The sequence below is a fragment of the Schistocerca serialis genome, chromosome 8, assembly GCF_023864345.2.
Source record: "Schistocerca serialis cubense isolate TAMUIC-IGC-003099 chromosome 8, iqSchSeri2.2, whole genome shotgun sequence".
Lineage (NCBI taxonomy): Eukaryota > Metazoa > Arthropoda > Insecta > Orthoptera > Acrididae > Schistocerca > Schistocerca serialis.
Window position 1 is genome coordinate 517,056,247 of NC_064645.1, and position 26,739 is coordinate 517,082,985.

Below are 26,739 nucleotides of genomic sequence, written 5' to 3' on the forward strand. Positions count from 1 at the left end.
GGTTTGTGGAGGTATATGGCAGTAGAGGTCTACACACAGGTCATATCTCTTTTTTCGCCCAGTCTTCCGACTCGTTTGATGTGGCCCGCCACGTATTTTTTCTCTATGCCAACCTCCACGTCTCAGAGTAGCATATGCAAACCTACGTCCTCAGTTACTTTCAGGATGTATTCCCATCTCTGTTTTTGCCCTCTACAGCTCCCTCTAGTACCGTGGAAGTCATTCCCTGGTGTCTTAACAGGTGTCCTATCATCCCGTCCCTTCTCCTTGGCAGTGTTTTCCACATATTCCATTCCTCTCCGATTCTGCGCAGAATCTCCTCATTCCTTACCTTATCAGTTCACCTGATTTCCAACACTCGTCTGTAACACTACATTTCAAATGCTTCGATTCTCTTCTGGTTTGGTTTTCCAACAGTTCATGTTTCACATCCATGCAATTCTGTGCTCCAAATACATTCTCATAAATTTCTTCCTCAAATCAAGACCTATGTTTCATACTAGTAGATTTCTCTTGGCCAGGTATTCCCTTTTTGCCAGTGCTAGTCTCCTTTTGATGTCAAGCCTTGCTCCGTCCGTCACTTGTTGTTTTGCTGCCTAGGTACCAGAATTCCTTAACGTCTATTTCGTGACCATCAAGCCTGATGGTCTCAAAAATGAGATCGACAGGAAGTGCAAAATGGCTAAGCAGGGATGCCTAGAGGACAAAGGTAAGGATGTAGAGGCCTATCTCACTAGGGGTAAGATAGATACTGCCAACAGGAAAATTAAAGAGACCTTTAGAGATAAGAGAACGACTTGTATGAATATCAAGAGCTCAGATGGAAACCCAGTTCTAAGCAAAGAAGGGAAAGCAGAAAGGTGGAAGGAGTATATAGAGGGTGTATACAAGGGCGATGTACTTGAGGACAATATTATGGAAATGGAAGAGGATGTAGATGAAGATGAAATGGGAGATATGATACTGCGTGAAGAGTTTGACAGAGCACTGAAAGACCTGAGTCGAAACAAGGCCCCCGGAGTAGACAACATTCCATTGGAACTACTGACGGCCTTGGGAGAGCCAGTCCTGACAAAACTCTACCATCTGGTGAGCAAGATGTATGAAACAGGCGAAATACCCTCAGACTTATATAATAATTCCAATCCCAAAGAAAGCAGGTGTTGACAGATGTGAAAATTACCGAACTATCAGTTTAATAAGTCACAGCTGCAAAATACTAACACGAATTCTTTACAGACGAATGGAAAAACTAGTAGAAACTGACCTCGGGGAAGATCAGTTTGGATTCCGTAGAAACACTGGAACACGTGAGGCAATACTGACCTTACGACTTATCTTAGAAGAAAGATTAAGGAAAGGCAAACCTACTGTTTCTAGCATTTGTAGACTTAGAGAAAGCTTTTGACAATGTTGACTGGAATACTCTCTTTCAAATTCTAAAGGTGGCAGGGGTAAAATACAGGAAGCGAAAGGCTATTTACAATTTGTACAGAAACCAGATGGCAGTTACAAGAGTCGATGGACATGAAAGGGAAGCAGTGGTAGGGAAGGGAGTAAGACAGGGTTGTAGCCTCTCCCCGATGTTGTTCAATCTGTATATTGAGCAAGCAGTAAAGGAAACAAAAGAAAAATTCGGAGTAGGTATTAAAATTAATGGAGAAGAAATAAAAACTTTGAGGTTCGCCGATGACACTGTAATTCTGTCAGAGACAGCAAAGGACTTGGAAGAGCAGTTGAATGGAATGGACAGTGTCTTGAAAGGAGGATATAAGATGAACATCAACAAAAGCAAAACAAGGATAGTGGAATGTAGTCTAATTAAGTCGGGTGATGCTGAGGGAATTAGATTAGGAAATGAGGCACTTTAAGTAGTAAAGGAGTTTTGGTATTTGGGGAGCAAAATAACTGATGATGGTCGAAGTAGAGAGGATATAAAATGTAGGCTGGCAATGGCAAGGAAAGCGTTTCTGAAGAAGAGAGATTTGTTAACATCCAGTATTTATTTGAGTGTCAGGAAGTCATTTCTGAAAGTATTCGTATGGAGTGTAGCCATGTATGGAAGTGAAACATAGACAATAAATAGTTTGGACAAGAAGGGAATAGAAGCTTTCGAATTGTGGTGCTACAGAAGAATGCTGAAGATTAGATGGGTAGATCACATAACTAATGAGGAAGTATTGAATAGGATTGGGGAGAAGAGAAGTTTGTGGCACAACTTGACCAGAAGAAGGGATCGGTTGGTAGGACATGTTCTGAGGCATCAAGGGATCACCAATTTAGTATTGGAGGGCAGAGTGGAGGGTAAAAATCGAGAGATAGACCAAGAGATGAATACACTAAGCAGATTCAGAAGGATGTAGGTTGCAGTAGGTACTGGGAGATGAAAAAGATTGCACAGGATAGAGTAGCATGGAGAGCTGCATCAAACCAGTCTCAGGACTGAAGACTATAACAACAACAATCCTGATGTTAAGTTTCTCACCGTTCTCGTTGCTGCTACTCGTCATGACTTTCGTCTTTCCTCACTTTACACTCAATCCATATTCTGAACTCATTAGACTGTTTAGCAGATCCTGTAATTCTTCCTCACTTTATCTCAGAATAGTAGTATCACCATCGAATCATATTGTTAATATCCCTTCACCTTGAATTTTAATTTCTCTCCTGCACCTTTCTTTTATTTCCATCATTGATTCTTCGATGTACAGATTGAGCAGCAGGGCGAAAGACTACATCTCTTCCTTACACCCTTTATAATCCGAGCACTTCGTTCTTGGTCGTCCACTCTTATTATTCCTTATTTGTTCTCTCTGCACAGATCATGTGATTCGCGTAAAATACGGGCCGATGATATGCGTAAGTGCTGATGGCGCCTGATAGCCCCTCAGAAGAGTTCCATAGGATTTACAACAGGTGAATTTGGTCGCCACGACATCAACGTGAGTTCGCTATAATACTCCTCAAACCATTGTATCACGGTTCTGGCTCTGAAATAAGGATAGTTATACTGCTGAAAAATGACATCGCCGTCGGTAAAGATGTCAAGCATGAAGGAATGAAAGGTAATTCGCAGGTGTCAGCGTGTATTCGATTACTACCACAGGTCCCATGGAAGTGCAAGAGAAGGGCTTCCATATCATAACACTGCTCCCAAAAGCCTATGTCCTTGGCATGCTGCACGTTTCGAACCTCCGCTCACCTCGATAACTGAGTGTTTGGAGACAACCATCGACCTAGTGTAGCAAAAATGTGATTCGCCCGAAGACCTGACACGTTTCTATTGATCGACAGTCGAATCCCGATGGTCCCGCGCCCACTGCAGTCGTAAGTGACGAGATCGTTGGGTCGGCATGTGAATACTTAGGGGTGGTCTGCTGCGCGACTCCATGTTCAACAATGTACGATGAAGCTGTGCCCAAAACACTTGTGCGGGCACTAGCTTTGTGCTCTCCTAAAAGAGGTGCCACACATCACCACCTATCCTACTTTACAGAGCACACAAGTATGTGAACCCCACGTTCTGTGAAAAGTCGTGAACGTCCATTGGTAGTGGTAGCTTCGCTGTCCTTCTACCATTTTTCGTAGATGCTCACGATAATAGCACAACTTTCGACCAGCTTCGCCGCTTTCGAAATACTCCTCCACAGGCTTTGAGTAGTAAAAACCTGGTCTTTGTCGAAGTCGTAAATCTCGATGTATTTCCTCATCTGAAGCCCATATCTTCGCTAGGGTGATCCCCCATCCGTGTCTGCTCCGCTCACATACTTCTGTTGTTACCTCGTCAAGTGCCCTCAAAGCCACTAGGTGGCATCCAACGTCGCAGTGGGCAGTGGTCATAATTTATTGCCTTATCAGTGTATGTGCAGCGATAGTCGAATACAGCAAAGCAGAGAAACAATGAATACGTCTAAATTACCATCTGTGTCCTCTGCTACATGTAAACGGCACATAACCATTTTACTTGTACTGAAACCAAAAGATTGCGGAAGATACACCCACATTTCACTACTTACAACTATGAATTAAACTAACTAGTTTACTCGAGTCTTAAATAACAACTAAGCCCTAAATGGTTAAATATTTCCGTTGCTATTTTTTGTGATATTTACAAGGCCTTTGCTTCCATAGATAATGTTACTCTCTCAGAAAAACGTAAGTTTAATTGATTTTATAGTTTTATCAGAACTGGTTTGAATCAAACATAATAAAAATAATTGAAATAAGTGGTGTTGAATAATTACAAAATGTTGGAAGGAAAAAAATTTCAGCAACTCGGAGGGAAATAACGGAGGGAGTCGCATAAGATTCAATTTTGGGTCTGCTTCTATATCTTGTTCATGCGAGTTGACTTCCACTTAACATTTATCAAGCAGAATTGACACTTTTTGTATACGATATTATTGTAATAAATTCCATTAGAGAGAAAGAAGTAGAAGAAAGTGTCACTGCTGTTTTAAAAAATCAGTTCAGTGTTTCTCTGAAAATAAATTCTCCCTTGATTTTTTTTAGTAAACACACTATATTCAGTTCTGTACAGCAAGTACAGATACGCAAACAGTTTATGCAGCATAGATTGCCCCAAATTTTTAGGTGTACATATTGATGAAAATTGAAATGAAAGATGCATATTAGTGAGTTCCTGCATTAAATTCACTTAGTTTTGCTCTTCGTATAATTTCTAGTCTTAAAAACAAAGGAATTGTGCACGTAACATGTTTTGCATCTACATCTACATCGATACTCTGCAAATCACATTTAAGTGCCTGGCAGAAGGTTCAGCGAACCACCTTCACAATTCTCTATTATTCCAATCTTGTATAGCACGCGGAAAGAATGAACCCCTTTATCTTTCCGTACGAGCTCTTATTTCCCTTAATTTATCGCGGTGATCGTTCCTCCCTATGTAGGTCGGTGCCAACAAAATATTTTAGCATTCGGAGGAGAAAGTTGGTGATTGGAATTTAGTGAGAAGATTCCGTCGCAACGAAAAACGCATTTCTTTTAACGATTTCCAGCCCAAACCCTGTATCATTTCTGTGACACTCTCACCCATATTTCGCGATAATATAAAACGTGCTGCCCTTCTTTGATCTGTTTCGATATACTCCGTCAGTCCTATCTGGTAAGGATCACACACCGCGCAGCAGTATTCTAAAAGAGGACGGACAAGCGAAGTGTAGTCAGTCTCCTTAGTAGGTCTATTACATTTTCTAAGTGTCCTGCCAATAAAACGCAGTCTTTCCCCACAACAATTTCTATGTGTTCCTTCCAATTTAAGTTGTTTGTAATTGTAATACCTAGATATTTAGTTGAATTTACGGCTTTTAGATTAGACTGATTTATCAAATGGTTCAAATGGCTCTCAGCACTATGGGACTTAACGTCTGAGGTCATCAGTCCCCTAGAACTTAGAACTACTAAAACCTAACTGACCTAAGGACCTCACACACATCCATTCCCGAGGCAGGATTCGAACCAGCGACCGTAGCGGTCGTGCGGTTCCAGAGTGTAGCGCCTAGAACCGCTCGGCCACTCCGGCCGGCACTGATTTATCGTGTAAGCGAAGTTTGAGTTCCTTTTAGCACTCATGTGGATGACCTCACACATTTCGTTATTTAGGGTCAACTGCCACTTTTCCCACCATTTAGATATTTTTTCTAAATATTTACACTCAGAAACGTTTTGGAGAATAATATTCAGGGTAACCTATCACTTACAGAGAAAGTATTGATTGCATAAAAGCAAGAAGTATGTGTGGTGTTCACGGTCAGTCTTCTTCAGTGGGATCTTTTCTGCATCTTCACAGTACATTTATTCGCTCATGGAATTCCTCAAAAAATTGGAAATTTGTGGTGTGGGCTTATGGGACCCAACTGCTGAGGTCATCGGTCCCTAAGCTTACACACTACTTAACCTAATTTAAACTAATTTACGCCAAGGACGACACACACACTCATTCCCGAGGGAGGACTCGAACCTGCGACGGGGGGAGCCGCGCGGACCGTGACTAGACACCCTTGACCGCGGAGTCCGATTGATATGGGTAGCGGGACTCACCGTCCTCTTGCATTCTTTCGTCATTGACACCCTTCACATAACAGCACTTGCCATTGAACTCAATGATATTGTAGGTACCCATACCGGATTTACGAGCAAATCGTACTGGAATGCCTGTAGAACAATTTACTTTTTGCGGTCAGAAGCAAATGTCTTCGAACATAACGCCATATTATGCAATTATCTTTGAACATGGCGGCGTTTGTACTCAGTTCAAATGAAACGTACGGATCTTCAAACCTACATTCTGATTGGATGCTTCATTTTACTACTCACTAAAACAATACGCTATGTTTGACCATCTCATAGTACACCGAGATTGACCCAAGAGGAGGAAGGAGAGGGGAAAGGGATGGATGGGGGGGGGGGGGGGAAGGTGTGACTTGACACGTGATGTGATGATGATGATGATGTAAATGTTCGAATAATAACTAGTAATGTATGTATTGTCTGTAAAGTGATGCGATGCACATCATTTTCTATAAAAAATCGTCCGAACTATCTATGGAACAGGAAATTATGAAAATGAGGCAGCAAACTCACTCTGAGGAAAGGAAAAGTTTAGGAAAAGGAAGAGTTCATAGATTTCATAGTTCAGGCTGCAAAATGTCTAAAGGCTTCGCAGCTAATAATGTCATATGGCAATGACATTTGAGTTTTAAATAAAAAGTAAACTCATTTAGTGTGGTAAGGGGCGCTCTGTAATAATTACTTGAGCCACAAAGAAATTAGATACATTCGCTGCGAGTGGGCATTGATTTAAATCAATGGGGAAAGTTGAAAAATTGTGCCAGATCGACATTCTTATCTGTATCTCCCGCTTACTGGGAAGACGCTGTGACCACTAAACTATCCAGACACAGCGATCATTACAGCTGCACGGACTATCTTAGCACGCCTCCCGTCAGACCGAAATTCCCCCTTGCCCAGTATCCTCATTACTCGCGATACCTCCCCGACTCCCGTAAGAGTTTGAACCGAGTGGGGGATCCGAACCAAAGAGATCTCATATATATACTTGACAGAAGTTGAACTTATTAGCCAAGATCGCTTGTAAACAACCTTTATTGTCGATTATCGGTTTCAGCAAGCATGGTTACCATCTCCAGATCTCGATAATTACTATGGGAGACATATTACAACCTTCGATCGAGGTACAAAGATGGCGCCCACTGTTGTGACCGAGCTGTTGTAGGCGCTTCAGTCTGGAACCGCACGACCGCTACGGTCGCAGGTTCGAATCCTGCCTCGGGCAGAGGTGTGCGTGATGTCCTTAGGTTCGTTAGATTTAAGTAGTTCTAAGTTCTACGGGAGTGATGACCTCAGATGTTAAGTCCCATAGTGCTCAGAGCAATTTATAAAGATGGCAACCACGCTTTTCAAAACTGGTAATCTTGCCCAAAACGGTCATTTTCTCTCAATTAAAAAATAAACTAACAACTCTAGGAGAGAATACCGCTTCAATGACTACTGTGCTCTTACTTATGTTGCTCACTGGGACAAGTTAAAATTGTTTAGAATTTCACGAAGACGGCGAGATGCGCCTTCGTGTGTTTCGTATATTCTCATCTGCTCTCATCGCAAATGTGTAGCCTTCAGAGAGCGGGCAAATACAGCGGGACGCCTTAGGGCGTAAATAGCAGCGCGGAGAGCGGCCAGCGCGCACGTTTTAATAAAAGCTAGAGCCCCGCCGCCCCTGGCGCCGGCCACTTATTGCGTTGCGGATTTAAGGGGCGGCACCCAGAAAGGCAAAAAAATGAAGAAAAATAAGTTGGCCGCCAAGGAGGAGTAATAAAAAAGAAGGATCGGCGCAGGATAAACCGCGGCGCAGAGACACGATGGCCTTGTATAGCACTGCAAACCGCGGTAGCAGCATGGCGATTGCCTGAAACGGCATGTTGTCTAGTCTAGGGGCTGGATCCATCGCTAACGCTCTTACTGCAGTGCTATAGCTAACGGTACGTTCCCGCGGACCACTGAAATGGCATATTGGCCACAATATAGCTTGCAGTGTTGTCTTGCGACATTGCTGTCCGCACGAACTGCAGTCACATCTTAAAAATCGTCCCAGCCCCTGTAGTCTCGAAGTATTTGCGGCAACAGTTTCCCAAACGAAATAAAATTAGCAAGAAAAACGTAAATTGAGGTTTTAGTCATAAGTAAGCGAACTGATTCCGATGTTTTAACTCGTGAACAGGATAAATACCTGTTCTAGAATTCGGTCTCATCTTTCACTGCAAGTATATAAATATTCGTTTTTTAACCTGAAAGCGATTTCTCCTTTCTACAGTGTAATACCAATCTGTCTTACAGAGGCATTTGACTGTTATATTAAAGGTACCTTCAGTTAGCTTTTTGTGGAAAACATAAGGGGCAGTCAAATAAAATCGACGCAGATAGAGTAAACGTAAATCAACTGTTTGTTTCAGAAGGAATCGTATTGACCGATAATCCGTTCACCCACTTTGAGACAAGACGGTCAATACGTTCATGGAAAAAATATACAGGATGTTACAAAAAGGTACGGCCAAACTTTCAGGAAACATTCCTCATACACAAAGAAAGAAAATATGTTGTGTGGACATGTGTCCGGAAACGCTTACTTTCCATGTTAGAGCTCATTTTATTACTTCTCTTCAAATCACATTAATCATGGAATAGAAACACACAGCAACAGGACGTAAAAGCGTGACTTCAAACACTTTGTTACAGGAAATATTCAAAATGTCCTCCGTTAGCGAGGATACATGCATCCACCCTCCGTCGCATGGAATCCCTGATGCGCTGATGCAGCTCTGGAGAATGCCGTATTGTATCACAGCCGTCTACAATACGTGCACGAAGAGTCTCTATATTTGGCCCCGGGGTTGCGTAGACAAGAGCTTTCAAATGCCCCCATAAATGAAAGTCAAGAGGGTTGAGGTCAGGAGAGCGTGGAGGCCATGGAATTCGTCCGCCTCTACCAATTCATCGGTCACCGCAGCTGTTGTTGAGAAGCGTACGAACACTTCGACTGAAATGTGCAGGAGCTCCATCGTGCATGAACCACACGTTGTGTCGTACTTGTAAAGGCACATGTTCTAGCAGCACGTGTAGAGTATCCCGTATCACATCACGATAACGTGCTCCATTGAGCGTAGGTGGAAGAACATGGGGCCCAATCAAGACATTACCAACAATGCCTGCCCAAACGTTCACAGAAAATCTGTGTTGATGTCGTGATTGCTCAATTGCGTGCGGATTGTCGTCAGCCCACACATGTTGATTGTGAAAATTTACAATACCATACAATGAAGCCTCATCCGTAAAGAGAACATTTGCACTGAAATGAGGATTGACACATCGTTGGATGAACCATTGGCAGAAGTGTATCCGTGGAGGCCAATCAGCTGCTGATAGTGCCTGCACACGCTGTACATGGTACGAAACAACTGGTTCTTCCGTAGCACTCTCCATACAGTGACGTGGTCAACGTTACCTTGTACAGCAGCAACTTCTCTGACGCTGACATTAGGGTTATTGTCAACTGCACGAAGAATTGCCTCGTCCATTGCAGGTGTCCTCGTCGTTCTAGGTCTTCCCCAGTCGCGAGTCATAGGCTGGAATGTTCCGTGCTCCCTAAGACGGCGATCAATTGCTTAGAACGTCTTCCTGTCGGGACACCTTCGTTCTGGAAACCGGTCTCGATACAAACGTACCGCGCCACGGCTACTGCCCCGTGCTAATCCATACATCAAATGGGTATCTGCCAACTCCGCATTTGTAAACATTGCACTGACTGCAAAATCACGTTCGTGATGAACACTAACCTGTTGATGCTACGTACTGATGTGCTTGATGCTGGTACTGTAGAGCAATGAGTCGCATGTCAACACTAGCACCGAAGTCAATATCACCTTCCTTCAATTGGGCCAACTGACGGTGAATCGAGGCAGTACAGTACATACTGACGAAACTAAAATGAGCTCTAACATGGAAATTAAGCATTTCCGGACACATGTCCACATAACATCTTTTCTTTATTTGTGCGTGAGGAATGTTTCTTGAAAGTTTGGCCGTACCTTTTTGTAACACCCTGTATACGGTTGCCAAAGCAACTATGTTCGTACCCAGACGCAATTTGACGGCAGTGAATTTCTTCATGGGTCCAGAAATATGCTGGCCTTTGTGGCCGAGTAGTTCTAAGCGCTTCAGTCTGGAACCGTGCGACCGCTACGGTCGCAGGTTCGAAACCTGCCTCGGACATGGGTGTGTGTAATATCCTTAAGTTAGTTAGGTTTTAGTAGTTCTAAATTCTTGGGGACTGATGACCTCAGATGTTAAATCCCATAGTGCTCAGAGCCATTTGAACCATTTGAACCAGAAATATGGAAATTGAATGCAGAGAGAACGAGACTGTATGAAGGATGTATAAGGGCTTCCGTGCGGAACGTCTGCGGCTTTGTCGAAACTATTTTGGCAAAGTGAGGACGGGAATTATCCTGCAGCAGAATCATTACATCCGTCAAAATTCCTGACCATTTGGACACGGTGGCACGCTTCAGTTTTTGCAAACTGTCAATGTTGCGCTATGAGTTAACTTTGGCGTCGTGTGCTAGAATGTCGATGAGCAGCGGGCCATTTCAGTCAAAGAAATAGGTCATTATGACTTTCCCGGAGCTGGCGTTCACGGATTTGAATTTCTTCTGTGAGGGTGAATCCATGTGGTTTTATTGTTAGCTTTGACTCTTGCTCTCCATCTCAAAATGATGACACCACATTACATCTTCCGCAACATTACGGTACGGGAAAAGATATTCCTCATCGCGACTCTGTTCCTGGTACCGCAGACATGTAGATGTTCTGTTCAAAGTCTGCTCCTCCGTCAAGTTGCTCGCAGATTTATCCGGAACTTCAGATGCTCTGTCATGACGATGTGAGTGCTTTCGTGACTGATGCCCAACATGAGCTGAATGTCTTCTGTGTGTCATTTGTGCCGACAGCATCTACCACAGCAATGGCAGTAGGGTTAATATCACAATGAATTTGTACTGGCCGACTGATATCTTTTTGTGACACCCGACGTTGTATAAATTGTCTATTACAAGCAAAGTCGCACGCACATACGACTCGCTGACCTCACGTGAAGAACGTCTAACAGACTATGGCGCAAGCCGTGAACGTTCGCTTTGTTCCTTCCTGATTCCCAATAGAGGACACTTCTGTACCCATATCCACGAGCGTCACCAACGTTCGCGCGATGCTCAAAATATAGTCTGTCTCGTTTCATCTGACTGTTCCTTATACGGTTTTGATTTAGTTATAGGTTCTCGTCAGAGCTGAGCGCTAGTCTGGTTGCAATGGCAGCCGAGCACTTTGCTCAAATGTGGTCAAAACCATGGCAAGCCACAAGGGTACGGGGCTGACCGTTGCAACAATTTAAGAGCAAGTATTGGGCTCGTCAGATATTCAATGGATTGGGTATAACAGCCAGTCACTTTCAAAATTCAGATTTATTATACCTCGACCATGGTTTTGACAACTTTAAAATTGTCTTTATCACAAGGTACTGTACGTAGAATTTCATATTATCTACACTGAAGGGCCAAAGTAACTGGTATAGGAATACGTACTCAAATATATATATATATATATATATATATATATATATATATATATATATATATATATATATATATATATATATAAACAGGTAGAACGTGGCGCTGCGATCGACAACGCCTATATAAGACAACAAGTGTCTGCTACAATGGCAGAATATCAAGACTTTAGTGAGTTGGAACGTGGTGTTATAGACGACACAGGAGCGATGGGGCACGGTGCTAGCGATGTGGGGTTTTTCCCGTACGACAATTTCACGAGTGTGCCGTGAATATCAGGAATCCCGTAAAACATCAGATCTCCGACGTCGCTGCGGCCTTAAACAGATCCTGCAAGAACGAGACAAACCACGAGTTACGGTAACCGTTCAAGGTGACAGAAGTGCAACCCTTCCGCAAATTGCTGCAGATTTAAATGTTCGGACATCAACAAAAGTCAGTGTACGGACCCTTCAGCGAAACATCATCGAATGGGCTTTCGGTTCCGAAAGCCCACTCGTGTACACTTGATGACTGCACGACACAAAGTTTCATGCCTCGTCTGGGCTCGTCAACACCGACATTGGACTGTTGATGATTGGAAATATGCTGCCTGGTCGGACACGTTACGTTTCAAATTGTATCGAGCGGATGGACGTGTACGTCGTGAATCCATGGACGCGGCTTGTCGGCAGGGGACTGTTCAAGCTGGTAGAGGCTCTGTAATGGTGTGGGCCGTGTGCAGTTGGAGTGATATGGTCCCCAGACAAGTCTAGATACGACTGTGCCAGGTGACTCTTACGTAAGTATCCTGTCTGATCAGTTGCATCTATTCATGTCCATTGTTTATTCCGACGGACGTCGGCAATTCCAGCAGGACAATGCTACACCCCATACTTCCAGAATTTCTACAGAGAGACTGCAGGGGCGCAATTCTCAGTTTAAACACTTCGGCTTGCTACCAGACTCCCCGGACATGAACTTAATTGAGCATATCTGGGTTGGCTTGCAACTTGGTATTCAGAAGTGACCGCCACCCTCTCGTACTCTACGGATTTATGGACAGCCCTGCAGGTTTCAAGGTGTCAGTTCTCTCCAGCACTACTTCAGACATTAGTGGAGTACATGCCACGTCGCGTTGCAATACTTCTGCGTGCTCGCCGGGGCACTACACGATATTAGGCAGGTGTTTGAGTTTCTTTGGCTCTTCAGTTTATAACCAACGCGGGAGTCATTGACTCTGTCTAGTACACGTGCGGGCCATCCATTTAACCATCATTTTAAATATATTATTTAAAAGCAGTAGCTCTTTGTTGTACAGGTCTGTCTTAGATCATTTTAAAATACCACACATTCGAAATGGACCCAATAATGTGTTGTGTTCCACTTGAAACTGCACGTTGTTGCAGCCATTGTCAAAGGTATTAGGCGGTGTCAACGACACTCATATTTCATACAGCGAATATGTGAGTCTACGTATTATACCTTCTGATTAAAACAGTTCTAAAACTGTCGAAGCTATGTTCAAGGTTTAATAAAACTGTATTTTGCGACTGGTTGGCTATTACATCCATTCGATTGAAGCTCTTGCATGCGCAGTTGCTGAATCATAGACATACTCAAAATCTTTCTCGACATATATTCTCACAGCTTCCTCCAGATACATTCTCACAGTTAACTTACTACTATATACATTACAATGTTTGCAGAACACTCCGGAAAGGTAATACAGCCTGTCTTGTTGCGTCATGTGCAAGATGTACACCTTCTCTATGCACAGCCCTTTGACAGCTAATGACACAGTTACAATGTAGCTCTCTTTGTAGGAAGTAGAAGGAAGGAAGGAAGATTTGGTTTAACGTCGACATCAAGGTCATTACAGACGTCGCACAAGCTCTGGTTATGTCAAGAATGGAGAAGGAAATCGGGCGTGTCCTTTCAAAGAGATCATCCCAGCATTTGCCTGGAGCGATACAGTGATATCACGAAAATCCTAAATCAGGTTGGCCGGATGCAGGTTTGAACCGTCTTCCTCCCGACTACGAGTCCAGTGTGTTAACCACTGCTCCACCTCGCTCGGTCCTTGGAAGTAGAAAAAACAACGGTACCATCGAAGCTGCCGGCAACTTATGCACCCACGTCATCATTAATTACTTTATCGTACATATCTTTAGCAAGGTGGTCGTACTGAAGACCACACACTTCAGAATTGTAGATTGTTTCGACTACCCAGGTCTCAGTACCGTCGATACGGGGACACTCTACCCCTCAAGGGAAACCGAATCTAACGGTTAATCTCCTGGCGTCCGTTTCTAATATTGTCACTGGGAGACGTCCAGCAGCGAGCAGCAGTGAACTCAGACTGAGAATTGTTTACGCCAGAACGGCCCAAGGGCTTCACGCGTAATACTCCGTTGATTGGCGGTAGTGTGCTGTACTGTTAGGACGTACTGAATAGATTTGCAGAGTAAACTTGATCGGTTGATAGGACACAACTTGAGTCAGCAAAGAATGGTTATTTTCGCCCCGCAAAGAAAAGTGGGGAAGGAAAACTGTAAATGGAGAATTGGTTCCAAGTTCAGAAGAATTTAGGTTACATCAGTGAAACAGAGATATAGAGGGTTGGACAGGTTAGAGCAGCGGGAATTGCTGTACCAAACCAGTTTTCGGATTAAAGACTATAACGTAGCTCTCTCTTATTATTTGGAGTTACGATTACTATATAATGTTTTTATAATTGTTTATTATTTCCATGTATAATCGTTTTCCGAGATTTTTGTTATTATGGGTGGCCCCTAGAGCCATTTTCTCCTTACTGCGATAATTTCACACTATGGGCAGAACATACAAAATATATCACTCAACACACAGTGTTTGAGACATCAGGAAGTAGAACATTACGGAAGGATCATTTTCGGCAAGTATGGTTTCCAACATCATTAAACAGGACACTGCGCCAGACCAAGGAATCCTGCTAACCAAAAATTCGATTTCCGAGATGAAAAAACGTGAAGGCCATGTTCAGGACGAATTTTGAAGAACTTCGTGGTAGAGATGTAAGAGCAAGAGAGATACAGTACGTCTGTGGGTCACTTTGCTACTATATCTAATGTGAGACGCTTCAGAATTTTGTGCAAGTTTCCAATTTGCTCTGGAGCGCAGGTGATGGGCATCAGCTGGTAACCGATGCATAACATCAGGGAGAAATGGAACCTCTGCTTCACACAAGCTGTAACCGCCTACCCGAAAAGCTGCTATCTCAAGTGTGCAACAGTCTCTCGAGGCCAACGTATCAGGGGTACATTGCATCGAAGTCTGTCAACAAAAGTTAGTAATCGACTTTGTAAAGGACAACCGCAATTGGTTTAACTGTGGTTTATACTCAGGTATATTTCGTAGAAGTGAAAATAATTATTATCTATTTTACAATGCTTCTACAGATGATGTACCTAAATCGTTTATTTTTACCTGCTGAAAAATCTTAACTCAAGCAGTGAATTGTATATGACTAATAAATGTAATTAATGTAAATGAGTTTTTCATCCTGGAGAGTATGAAGAGTATAGAGCCATATAATCAGCATCCAATGTGGGGCAAATAGATTCCTTAACCAAAATTTCTTCCCTATGCAAGGATGACCAATTACCCACTACAGTTCTTGTGGAACTCGGTGTGACATGTAGTTGCAGACTGCCGGTAATTAGTAAAAGACAACATACACTTTATAGAACGTTCATCCTCTAAACAAGCGGCTCGGACTTTCGTTATAGCTAGAAAACTTCCACCAGGTATATGAACTAGGAAGCTGCTTTCAGAGTACTTGGCTTCCATTTGATATCACAAAGAAATTTACTCGGGCCTTTTGTATCCCTCCTGGAAGGCGGCGCGTGGGTCTGCTCCTGAAAACTGAAGGGTAGGCTGAATGTAGGAAGCTAGGAGGAACAGGTGAGGTAGAACAGTCGGTACTGCAATTAAAAGTGGTATTACTATGTACTTAACTTTTGCTGAGACGAGCACGTAGGTGCAAGCTGAACATCAAGTTACAATGGCAAAATCTGTAGTGGCTCGCCCACTATGAAATAGAAACAATCTTGCTTGGTCGTCTACTCGGAATCAAATGGGCTGAATCCGGAGCGGCGCTCGTAGAGCTCCACAGCGCCGGCTAGAGGGCGCTGTCGTCCGTGTCGATCTCTTAGTACCAACCTAAGAACTTGCACCTAGCCGTGCCATCGTAGCTATCGATACCACAGGGCCGTTTCTGATTAAACTACATTTTACGTAGGAATCGCCTATCTACCATGAACAACTATTTGCATTTGCAGGTATCATTTCCTGCTAAATTTACTGTAAAGTAATACCTTTCAATGTATTTAAGAAGATAACCCTATTTCTCTTGTCATCTCATGTAACTGAAGGGTATACAGTAGATGACGACAAGTGCAGCCTCTCAATTAATAGTTCTGAACGATTATGGCAGCGATGAACAACAGATCTAGTGTAGTGGCATGATAAACCATATCACGCAGTTTATTTTATGTCTAGTGCGAATAACAGCAGTACATTACTATTTTCTTCGACACAATTTTCTCGTGGTAGTACTTCATAATGCATATGCTGATCAAACACTCAGCATCCTAAACGCAGGAAGATTTAAGTGCCTAATTCAGGACTTTGACGACAGTATCATAAAATCAAAACGCAGTAAAAGACTGTCATAGATGCAGGACGGACCGACAAAGGCTGACAGATGTGAGGGTATGATAGCATCAGTTTATCATTACCTTAAATACAAACATCAGGGTAAATACGTCAGAGAGAGAAGATAACCAACGCAACAATAAAAAATATTGGAATATGCTTAGACACATCTGAGGGAAATGACCCAAAACCACGTAACATTGTTTTCAGTAATCACCTGTGGACTAACTGACTGCAACTGCTGCAGCCCTCACTAGTGTTTCTACTCACAATAGGAGGCACTTCCCCTACGGCTGCCAAAGAGTACCGTTTGCTAAAGAAAGACTTGTGTGATGGCCATGATTAGCGATAGGTCACACACTTCAGACGACGTCAGCTTGTGGAGCTTTATAGCCCTGTGATCTCCACGCAGAAACCTGTTGGAGAACTACATTTAGTCGTATTTTCAGACCCGTAAAATAGATTCATGGTAGTGGAATGTCAAAGGCACACCAGTCCGAGGAACATTTGCTGTTTAGTTTAGGTGAAATAAGCTGTAAAATTATGCGCACATCACCAGCTTTTATGTGAACCATAAAGAGAACGTTGATCTCCCCGCTGCTTCACAGTGTTGTGCGAGAAAATTTCAGCCTATCTATTTTCCATATGTATGAAACGTTTTTAGTGGCTTTGTTTGAAGTCCTGATCTCATGAATTAATGCTTATTCAAATGAGAAACTGCTGCTACACTGGCGGCTCATCGATTTGGTTTGCATTCTGCATGGAAAATAAAACCACTGTTCACTCTCATATAATTATGCTGGACTTCCTTCTGCAAGCAGTGACTCCAATAGTCAGTTACATTAGTTCATAGTGCTGAATACCGTCGAACAGTTACATATATCTGCAAAACCTGAAAGTGGGTAAAAGCTATAAAATTTTGAAGGGGATTCGTCAAATGGAGAAATGAGATTTTTGAACCCGTCATTAGAGTCAGCAACGAAGCACAGGTGGTCGTCGTATATTATCTCCGTGATGAATATGAGATACTTTCATTCAGCTTACCCATAATGGATAGTCTAAAACACATGGCTGTGTATAGAAACGCAAATACAGAAAACTGTGACAATTCATTCTTAAAGTATTGATTAATTCCCAGAAACCAGTTTTTGAGCTTTTTCAGGCTTATCTTCTAACAGAAATTCCATATTTAATTTCCTTATGTGATCTAGGGTACTGACTTAAGCAATATGAACGCCACAGTATTTCGTATCCACCAGGAAGCATCCATTTTAATTGCCTGTTTTCATTATAAATATAAATACTGACGTCACCATAAACCCGTTAGCTTACATTAACCCGTTAACTTACAGCATATGCTATAAAACTGATATCCTTCTGTATAAGCTTTGTTAATCATGCTGCATGTGTTCGTTCAACCACAAATCGCTCCGGAGAGACACGCCTGGATATAAGAATGTTGAAACTAGTAACTGCTCACCGGTCGCGAAATCAAATGACATCAGACCTTTTCGTATATTTACACGCATTACATGTATTTATTTAACCTCAGAGTCAGCTGCTAACCTTTTCTCAAGGCGCGGGTCACCTGCAAGTCTCTCGGCATTTGTAAAACCCCAGCAATACCACACCTGAGGATAACAGTGTCGTCTTCCAACAGCCTCATGCTACAGATGTCCACTAGGTCATCGATATGCCTCGTACATAGCAGTGGCTCTATTAAACTGTTTGTAAGTCGGAAGCATAGTCTGTTTGTTTGCATCACCATTAGGAATGTACTGGGTAAGATGTTTGTTTGCGTTCTTCAGTGCTAGTGTCAGCTGTGGAGATTAAAATGTACAAGATTATTCCACACGGATTTGTCACCTGAGTGTCCTTGAGACACTTGCTCATAAGGAACACTCAATTTACCATTATGAGATGTTGCCTAAGGGGCTCACCTATCTGCGAGCAGTTTTCATGGGAAATCGAAACCTCGCCCGACAGATCAATGGGGCACAACCACTTAGGAAACAAAAAACAGCAGCATGTCCACAAGAATGGTAGTATGCCAGCAAAATCCACACTTTCCCTCCGTTAGTAATGTCTCATTAAAGATAGGCAGAATCCTCCAGGAAATGGTTTCCCATCCACTATCTATGAAGACATTCCTGGAGTGGTGAATGCTGGTGTATTATTGGTACTGTTAGTAAAAATGTTGCAGAAGGATGTATTATAGGAAATATTTCATGAATGTGGTGTGACTCATATATATTAGAGCACACGAACCGTTGAAATGGGTTACAAAAATTCTCCACTCACTCTTTAGGACCCACTAAGCCTGACTTTCCCTATCGACCGCGCGTGCAGTGGGACGGAACAATAATTTTGACTACTGATAATCAATTCCGCTATTCCAGTGTTCAGGACTAGTCGGAGAACGGATGGCACAAAGCAGGATAAACAGGAACAATGACTGCCGGTTGTGTAACGCATATACTTCCATTATTTCCACATTGCCATCGAGCAACGCGCCAATATACGCCTACGGTCACGGCGACCGGCAACCTGCAGGACACTTTAGTTTCGCGTTCCCACCGCTTATGATGCTGCCGCTTGCAATGTAGATTGCCTAGCAGTTACTGTCACAATGCATGACAGGGACTATTCCTTCAGGACACCATAGTGAAATATGTGCTGGAAAAGAAATAATTCTGAATTAATTAGCAGCAAAAGTTGAAATGGTAGCATAAAATTTATAGGTCCGACACCACCAAGAATGAATTAGAGAACACTGTGTGCATTGAGTCTGAGTGTCGTAAATGACCACAAAAAGTACAAGCATCTCATTCTCGACCAAACAGGTAACTGATTTGGGTGGTTGTAAAATGACGTAATTATTCACATCTGATTGGAGGGTTGCTAATCACTACAATATTTTTTTTTTCTGTCGATATATTCTTTTGGCGTACGGACAAAAACAGCTTTCATTTCTTAGCAAGAACGGCTGGGAACTGGAGCTGTGGTCGACTTACTGTTTGGTGCACCACCAAAAATTCACTTTTGTTGTCCCTTTAACAAAATTCTCGATGTGCGATGCGATAAGAGAATATCAGGCGCGAGATATTTGTAAGGTACAACTGACGACTTGTGAGATACATTTCTCAGTGACTGAGTGGCACAGAAGTTTAAACGGGGATAGTTAGCTCTTTGATGTGTAGTAGTCTGATATTATGAGAACACTAGATAACGTGGTTTATACAGATGGAATGATAGAAGGAACTCGACAGATAAATCATCATCAAATTTTGCTGTCGTAGCTCTCCGTAGTATATCTTTCAAGCTGTGCAGAAATATTTCTTGTCTGTGGGCACACAAAACACTTACACAAAATGAAACTAAGACGTGTAGGTGTTCGTGAATGTGTCTCAAACTACTGGGCTGAGAGAAATTATTTAATGGCTCTGAGCACTATGGGACTCAACTGCTGAGGTCATTAGTCCCCTAGAACTTAGAACTAGTTAAACCTAACTAACCTAAGGACATCACAAACATCCATGCCCGAGGCAGGATTCGAACCTGCTACCGTAGCGGTCTTGCGGTTCCAGCCTGCAGCGCCTTTAACCGCACGGCCACTTCGGCCGGCGAGAAATTATTTACTAATTACGCTTTCCACTACTGAATATTTATGCTACTTCCATCCGGAAATGAAACGTCATTCATTATGTCAATAGCATATAATATACTGACGAGCCAAAATATTACATCCACGAACTTAATAGCGTGCTGCTATGTTATTTGTTTAGAAATATGAGTTGTGAGGGCGAAAAGTAGCAGGCACTCTTAGAACTTCACCCATTAAGCACCATTTCTTTTCTTCGATCTACATTTATTTCTGTGTTGCGTGATTGACAGAGAGACTGGGAAAAGGCATATAAAATGAAATTATGCAGTAACCTTGAAATAAATGATTTATTTTAATCGATCCCCAAATGGAGTCATGGCACATGCCACTTTCTTTTTTGTGCCCGGCAACAAAACAATCAATATTGGGTCCCACATTGCACACAGAACACTGTTTCCTCACATTTTTATTGCAAATTGCACATTTTCTTTTTTTCCATTGTCTTCTGCGTTCAATCATATGTCCGTTTCCGAAGTCCTGAGTTCAACTTGAATACGTGAGAGGGATGATTTTTGGTATGATGGCCGTCCTGCCCTTTTCGATTCAGTAGCAGCAGATGACTGAACACGATATGCCCTTGCCACCATCCTCCGCAATTGAAGCAGTGGAATGTTTTCATTCGAGAGGCAGTAGATGCTCTTTGACCAACGCTACATCTAACACATTGGCGATAAATGGGAAGTACCATTTCCTACCTCGAACTCTCACACGATACTGCTACACATTCCAGCCCAGTTTTTCCGCACCTCCCATATGATTGTTATATTCTGAAATAATTCTTGAGCCGACCAGGGTGGCCGAGCGGTACTACCCGCTACTATCTGGAACCGCGCGACTGCTACGGTCGCAGGTTCGAATCCTGCCTCGGGCATGGATGTGTGTGATGTCCTTAGGTTAGTTAGGTTTAAGTAGTTCTAAGTTCTAGGGGACTGATGACCTTAGAAGTTAAGTCCCATAGTGCTCAGAGCCATTTGAACCATTTTGAACCAATAATTCTTGGCAGTGGAACTTGCACTTCTTTGTTCTCAGCTTTGCTTCATCTCTTTATTTGGCTTACTGGATGCACTGTCTCATGGTTTGACAAGAGATTTACACAATTGTTACCCTTCCACGTTCCTGCTGTTATCTCCATACTTTTGTTAAATCAATAGTCATATGTTCCTCGTCGTTAATTTTTCATGCTGTTCTCAGATTCAGTTGAACAGTTGTTCATTCGGTTCATACGGACAGCTCCAGTTGCCCTTACTCTCATTTCTGAGAGCTCTTTCATCTAACAGAAGCTCGTGAAAAGGTTATAAAAAAATATTTTGTGAAGTTCAGGAGTCTGTAGAAAATAAATCATATTCAACACACCTGATCCGCCAAGTCCCAGAACTGATAAAACACTTATATCCTTCAATTGTCCTTCATAGACTGACATATGGGAACAGAAACAGCTTTGAGAATAGCATATGGCCCACTGTTTGAATCCAAATCTCACTGGTTTCCCACGAATGAAATATTTTAGGTAATGGTGTCCATGATATCGTACTATTTACTCATCACTGCTCTGGCTGTCGGAAACACTAGAAATTTTATGAAATTGTTATTCAGTAAATTCAGCAACGCACGAATTTTGAAAAGTTTATCGCTTTCGTAAGGTGGGATTCTGTTCAGATTTGCGTCATCATTGAAATGAAGGTGGCACTTTATTTCCAGATATCTGTTGCGACTGATACACTGTGTACACATTTTATATCAAAGTTAATGTCTTCATTGCAGCACCGGTACAGCTTTTCCTGTGGAAGAGCATGGTATCCAGTGAAGAGCTGTATACCTGTGAAGTTTTTTATGCATTCATTGGATAACTCATAGCTGTAATTATTGTTCTGTGCAGCATATCAGACACTTTCACTCACAATCTAGTTTAATACCTGTTCATCAACAAATTCTTCAAAGCACTCAACAACAGATTTTCCTTTTACTACTGCTACCAAATTATATTCTCGCTGTTCAATTTCTATGGTTTTAGTGTAAGTCGCATCTTCTGTTGTCCAATTAGAAGTGATAATAACTTTCACTTTTTTCTTTCTTTGGCCTGCATGCTCCTCATTTTCCTTTTCTCCATTGGCATGAATTTCCAAGCACATCATATAGAACTGTATTTTCAAATATATTTTCATCGATATCTTCGCACTCAGACATCTGATCTACACGATCTGGAGAGAGCTCGACCATGTCAGTGCTCTCATTCACATCATCACCAAAAGAAGCCATGAGCTTCAGGTCATTTACAATTTGTCCCATTTTCCTCATAGAAAGTGCTTCATAGCAACTCATCGTCTAAGGAGCAAATAAAAGCCAAATAAAGTTTTACATGAAAACTGCCATGAGCTCCAAACGGGGATCAAAGGTCAGACAGGTGTCATACAGAAATGGAATAGATCTTTGAAATAAATGATCAATAAACATCTTCTGAAACCATTACAGACACACCTATTCACAGTTACTGGAAGTTATATACACAATAATGTAACTTACGCTGCCGGGCGTGGTGGCCGAGCGGTTCAAGGCGCTACAGTCTGGAACCGCACGACCGCTAGGGTCGCAGGTTCGAATCCTGCCTTGGGCATGGATGTGTGTGATGTCCTTAGGTTAGTTAGGTGTAAGTAATTCAAGTTCTAGGGGACCGATGACCTCAGAAGTTAAGTCCCATACTGCTCAGAGCCAATTTGAACCATCTTTTAACTTACGGTGTTTTGAAAATGTGGTACTCTTGTAACTTCACAGAAATAAGAGTGTATAACTCACTCGTTTAACAACTGACGAAACTTCAGTGCAAGCGCTCGGCAAAGATCTGGACAACAATGAGAAATGGTAGCACTCGATGTCAGCATTATTAGAAGACGAATTACGCGGATTCCTGCGGATGACTTCAAGAGGAATAGGAGAGACGCACTTCTTAACGTGAAAAGTCACCATTACAGTAACGGTTTTTGGAGGTATCTGATATCAGGTGTCCGCACATAAGTCACGGAATTCCGACAAATAAATGTCCCATATAACACAAAATTGACCCCTCAGCCCGTTGTCTGTGGCGTAGTGGATGTTTTGAGCATCCATTCGCTCCACCACGACGTTGCCTATGAACATCTAGTTTCTTTTTTACACAATCACGTTTAATGATTCAGTCACAACCGGTTTCCGCTCAAAACGGCCATCGTTAGTAGCTGTGGGTCATGGGCATATTCACAAAATGCCGCCCTCACCCACAACATCTGAAGACGGCCATTGTGGTCCGAAACAGGTAATGATTGCACTATGGAAAGTGTGTGAGAAATGATATGCAATACTGATAAGTCAGTCACTAATCTCCTTAAACGTAATGGCATGTTCTGCAAAAAAAGACGGCCATTGTGGCCCGAAGCAGGTTATGATTGCACTATGCGAAGTGTGTGACAAATGATAAGCAATAGTGATAAGTCAGTCACTGATCTCTTTAAACGGAATGGCATGTTCTGCAAAAACTTTTCCGCCCTTTGAGGCTATTCAAGCAGTTTTCATGTAAGCGCATGACAACAGCACGCAGGAATCCGACCAGCTTCGTGGCAACCGGGAAACTCGTTCACAGGCGCCAGGACTTTGTCGCAGTACGTTATGTCAGTGGATTTCACTATTTGTCGCCTGTGCTATCGCTAGAACGATTCCCCATCCTTGAAGCTGGTGTTTCCAATGTTTCGGCCCGTTAGTGTATGTTACTTACTAAGTAAACAGTTGAGACTACAACAGCTATTTTTGGTTCTTTGTGACCGACAGTAAAAGGAAATTTTGGTACCATTGTCGATCTATGGCTTGGTTCCAGCTTGAGAGCTTGGGTGATTATAAGAAAACGCTCGTGAGAGATGGGTTGCAGTCCCGAAAATAGTCGCAGTGAGTGATGATGTAAATAAAATAAAAGCAATAAAGTTTAGCAACAAAACTACTATTTCCAAAATACAAATCTAGCTTTGGTCAGCACTATCTAGTATTGGAATATGAGATACTTTTTTTAATACCATATACCTCAAAACGCAGTAATATATTTTGCAGAAGAGATGACAGTGTAACACTGTATTGCCTGTGTTATCGACGCTCGCCTTGAAGACACTCGGCACGGTGGCTGATGACCGGCTAGCTATGCCGATAAAAATTGAAGGTCCTCGACCAGATTTCCGTTGCTGCCGAGATGGCCCAGCTTTTTTAACAGGCAACACTCAATATGGCGATTGGTCTGGATTTCAGGGTTTCGTACATCACTCGGCAAAAACGGAACCGTTATAGGATCGCTTTGTTTACCGTTTGTTTGTCCTTCAGTTAAGACTCATTCAGGAACTCGTAGTGGTATAAGTTGAGATTTATGTGAAATACTTCGTTTACGGTCCCTTGGTGGTGTATGAAATTTAAGCTTCTAAGGAAGTGAAATCAAAAGCTATCGCCATTTATACCACATATTTCGACACTCGCAAACTTTGTCATCAGAACCTACAGATGAACTGCGTGTGCAGAATGTTTGGAAGTTCTCGATACAAAACTCTAGGACTTGTAAAGTGGAGTGATACATAATACCTTGAAAAGGAACCCATGTCCGGAAACGTACTTTTTCAGTGCTGCAGCCGTTTGAAAACATTTTTGCTAAGTAGGTATGCAACACGGTAGTCATGGCGAGAGTTGCTTACGTCGAATAGACTCATGTCCTTTGATGTGTATCCTACCTCTGTGACCTGGTCCGAGCCTCATTCACGAGTCTGTGCGTGTTAGAGTGCCCATTTCCAGAATGCACCGACGTGATCCTTCTGAATGACGAAGCTGATGGTAACGGAAAAGCTGCTCGTAGCCTTTAAGATCGTTCTCCACAGCGGCCGACCACAAAGCATAACCTTGCCTCCATAATTACTCAAGGGCCTTTAGAAGGAGTACCGCCATAGCTGCAGGCGTAAGTGTGGTGCTCCAAGGACACGCCGCAGACCCGTGTAGGAAGAGGCCGTACTGCATCAGTTTGAAGAGAACCTGTCGACGAATACACGTGTAGTTACTTTGGCTATTAAGGAATGGAACTGCGAAACAAGTGAAGCACTAGGCGAACCCTCAGAAATTACTTGTAAACCAACGTGATTTCAAATGGTTGTACCATGAAAACGGTACGTTTCCGGACACGGGTTCTAATTCAAGGTATTATCAACTCATTCCCCTCTATAATTGCTACGAGGTTGTAACGGGAGTCTCCGAACACACTGTATACATACACTACTGGTCATTAAAATTGCTACACCACGAAGATGACGTGCTAAGGACGCGAAATTTAACCGACCGGAAGAAGATTCTGTGAAATGCAAATGATTAGCTTTTCAGAGCATTCACACAAGTTTGGCGCCGGTGGCGACACCTACGACGTGCTGACATGAGGAAAGTTCCCAACCGATTTCTCATACACAAACAGCAGCTGACCGGCGTTGCCTGGTGAACGTTGTTGTGATGCCTCGTGTAAGGAGGAGACTTTGATATAGGTCGTACTGTAGCCTATCGCGATTTCGGTTTATCATATCGCGACATTGCTGCTCGCGTTGGTCGACATCCAATGACTGTTAGCAGAATATGGAATCGGTAGGTTCAGGAGGGTAAAACGGAACGCCGTGCTGGATCCCAACGGCCTCGCATCACTAGCTGTCGAGATGACAGGCATCTTATCCGCACGGCTATAAGGGATCGTGCTGACACGTCTCAATCCCTGAGTCAACGGATGGGGACGTTTGCAAGACAACAACCATCTACTCAAACAGTTCGACGACGTTTGCAGCAGCATGGACTATCACCCCGGAGACCATGGCTGCGGTTACCATTGACGCTCTATCACAGACAGGAGCGCCTACGATGGTGTACTCAACGACGAACCTGGGTGCACGAATGGCAAAACGTCATTTTTTCGGATGAATCCAGGTTCTGTTTACAGCATCATGATGGTCACTTCCGTGTTTGGCGACATCGCGGTGAACGCACTTTGGAAGCGTGTATCCGTCATAGCCATACTGGCATATCACTCGGCGTGATGGTATGGGGGGCAAATGATTACACGTCTCTGTCACCTCTTGTTCGCATTGACGGCACTTTGAACAGTGGACGTTACATTTAAGATGTGTTACGACCCGTGGCTCTACCCTTCATTCGATCCCTGTGAAACCCTAATTTCAGCAGGATAATGCACGACCGAATGTTGCAGGTGCTGTACGGGCCTTTCTGGATACAGAAAATTTTCGATTGCTGCCCTGGCCAGCACATTCTCCAGATCTCTCACCAATTGAAAACGTCTGGTCGATGGTGGCCGAGCTACTGGTTCGTCACAATACGCCTGTCACTAGTCTTGATGGACTGTGGTATCATGTTGAAGCTGCATGGGCAGCTGAGCCTGTACACGCCATGCAAGCTCTGTGTGACTCAATGCCCAGGCGTATCAAGGCCGTTATTATGGCCAGAGGTTGGTGTTCTGGGTACTGATTTCTCAGGATCTAAGCACCCAAATTGCGTGAAAATGTAATCACATGTCATTTCTAGTATAATATACTTGTCCAATGAATACCCGTTTATCATCTGCATTTATTCTTGGTGTAGCAATTTTAATGACCAGTAGTGTAATTAAGCTTGTGCGGAACCCTCAGAGTGCGAATCATACTTGCGCTGTTTCGGATTTTAGAATATTAAAGCAGAAGCAATTCGTTGTGTTAGCTA

At 42.9% G+C, this 26,739-nt stretch overlaps 1 protein-coding gene across 1 annotated transcript in view; it reads left to right on the top strand.

Moving 5' to 3' along the window:
• Positions 1-26,739, top strand: part of LOC126417100 (uncharacterized) — a 905,013-nt gene that overhangs the window by 310,560 nt on the left and 567,714 nt on the right. The gene's annotated exons all lie outside the window — the stretch shown is intronic.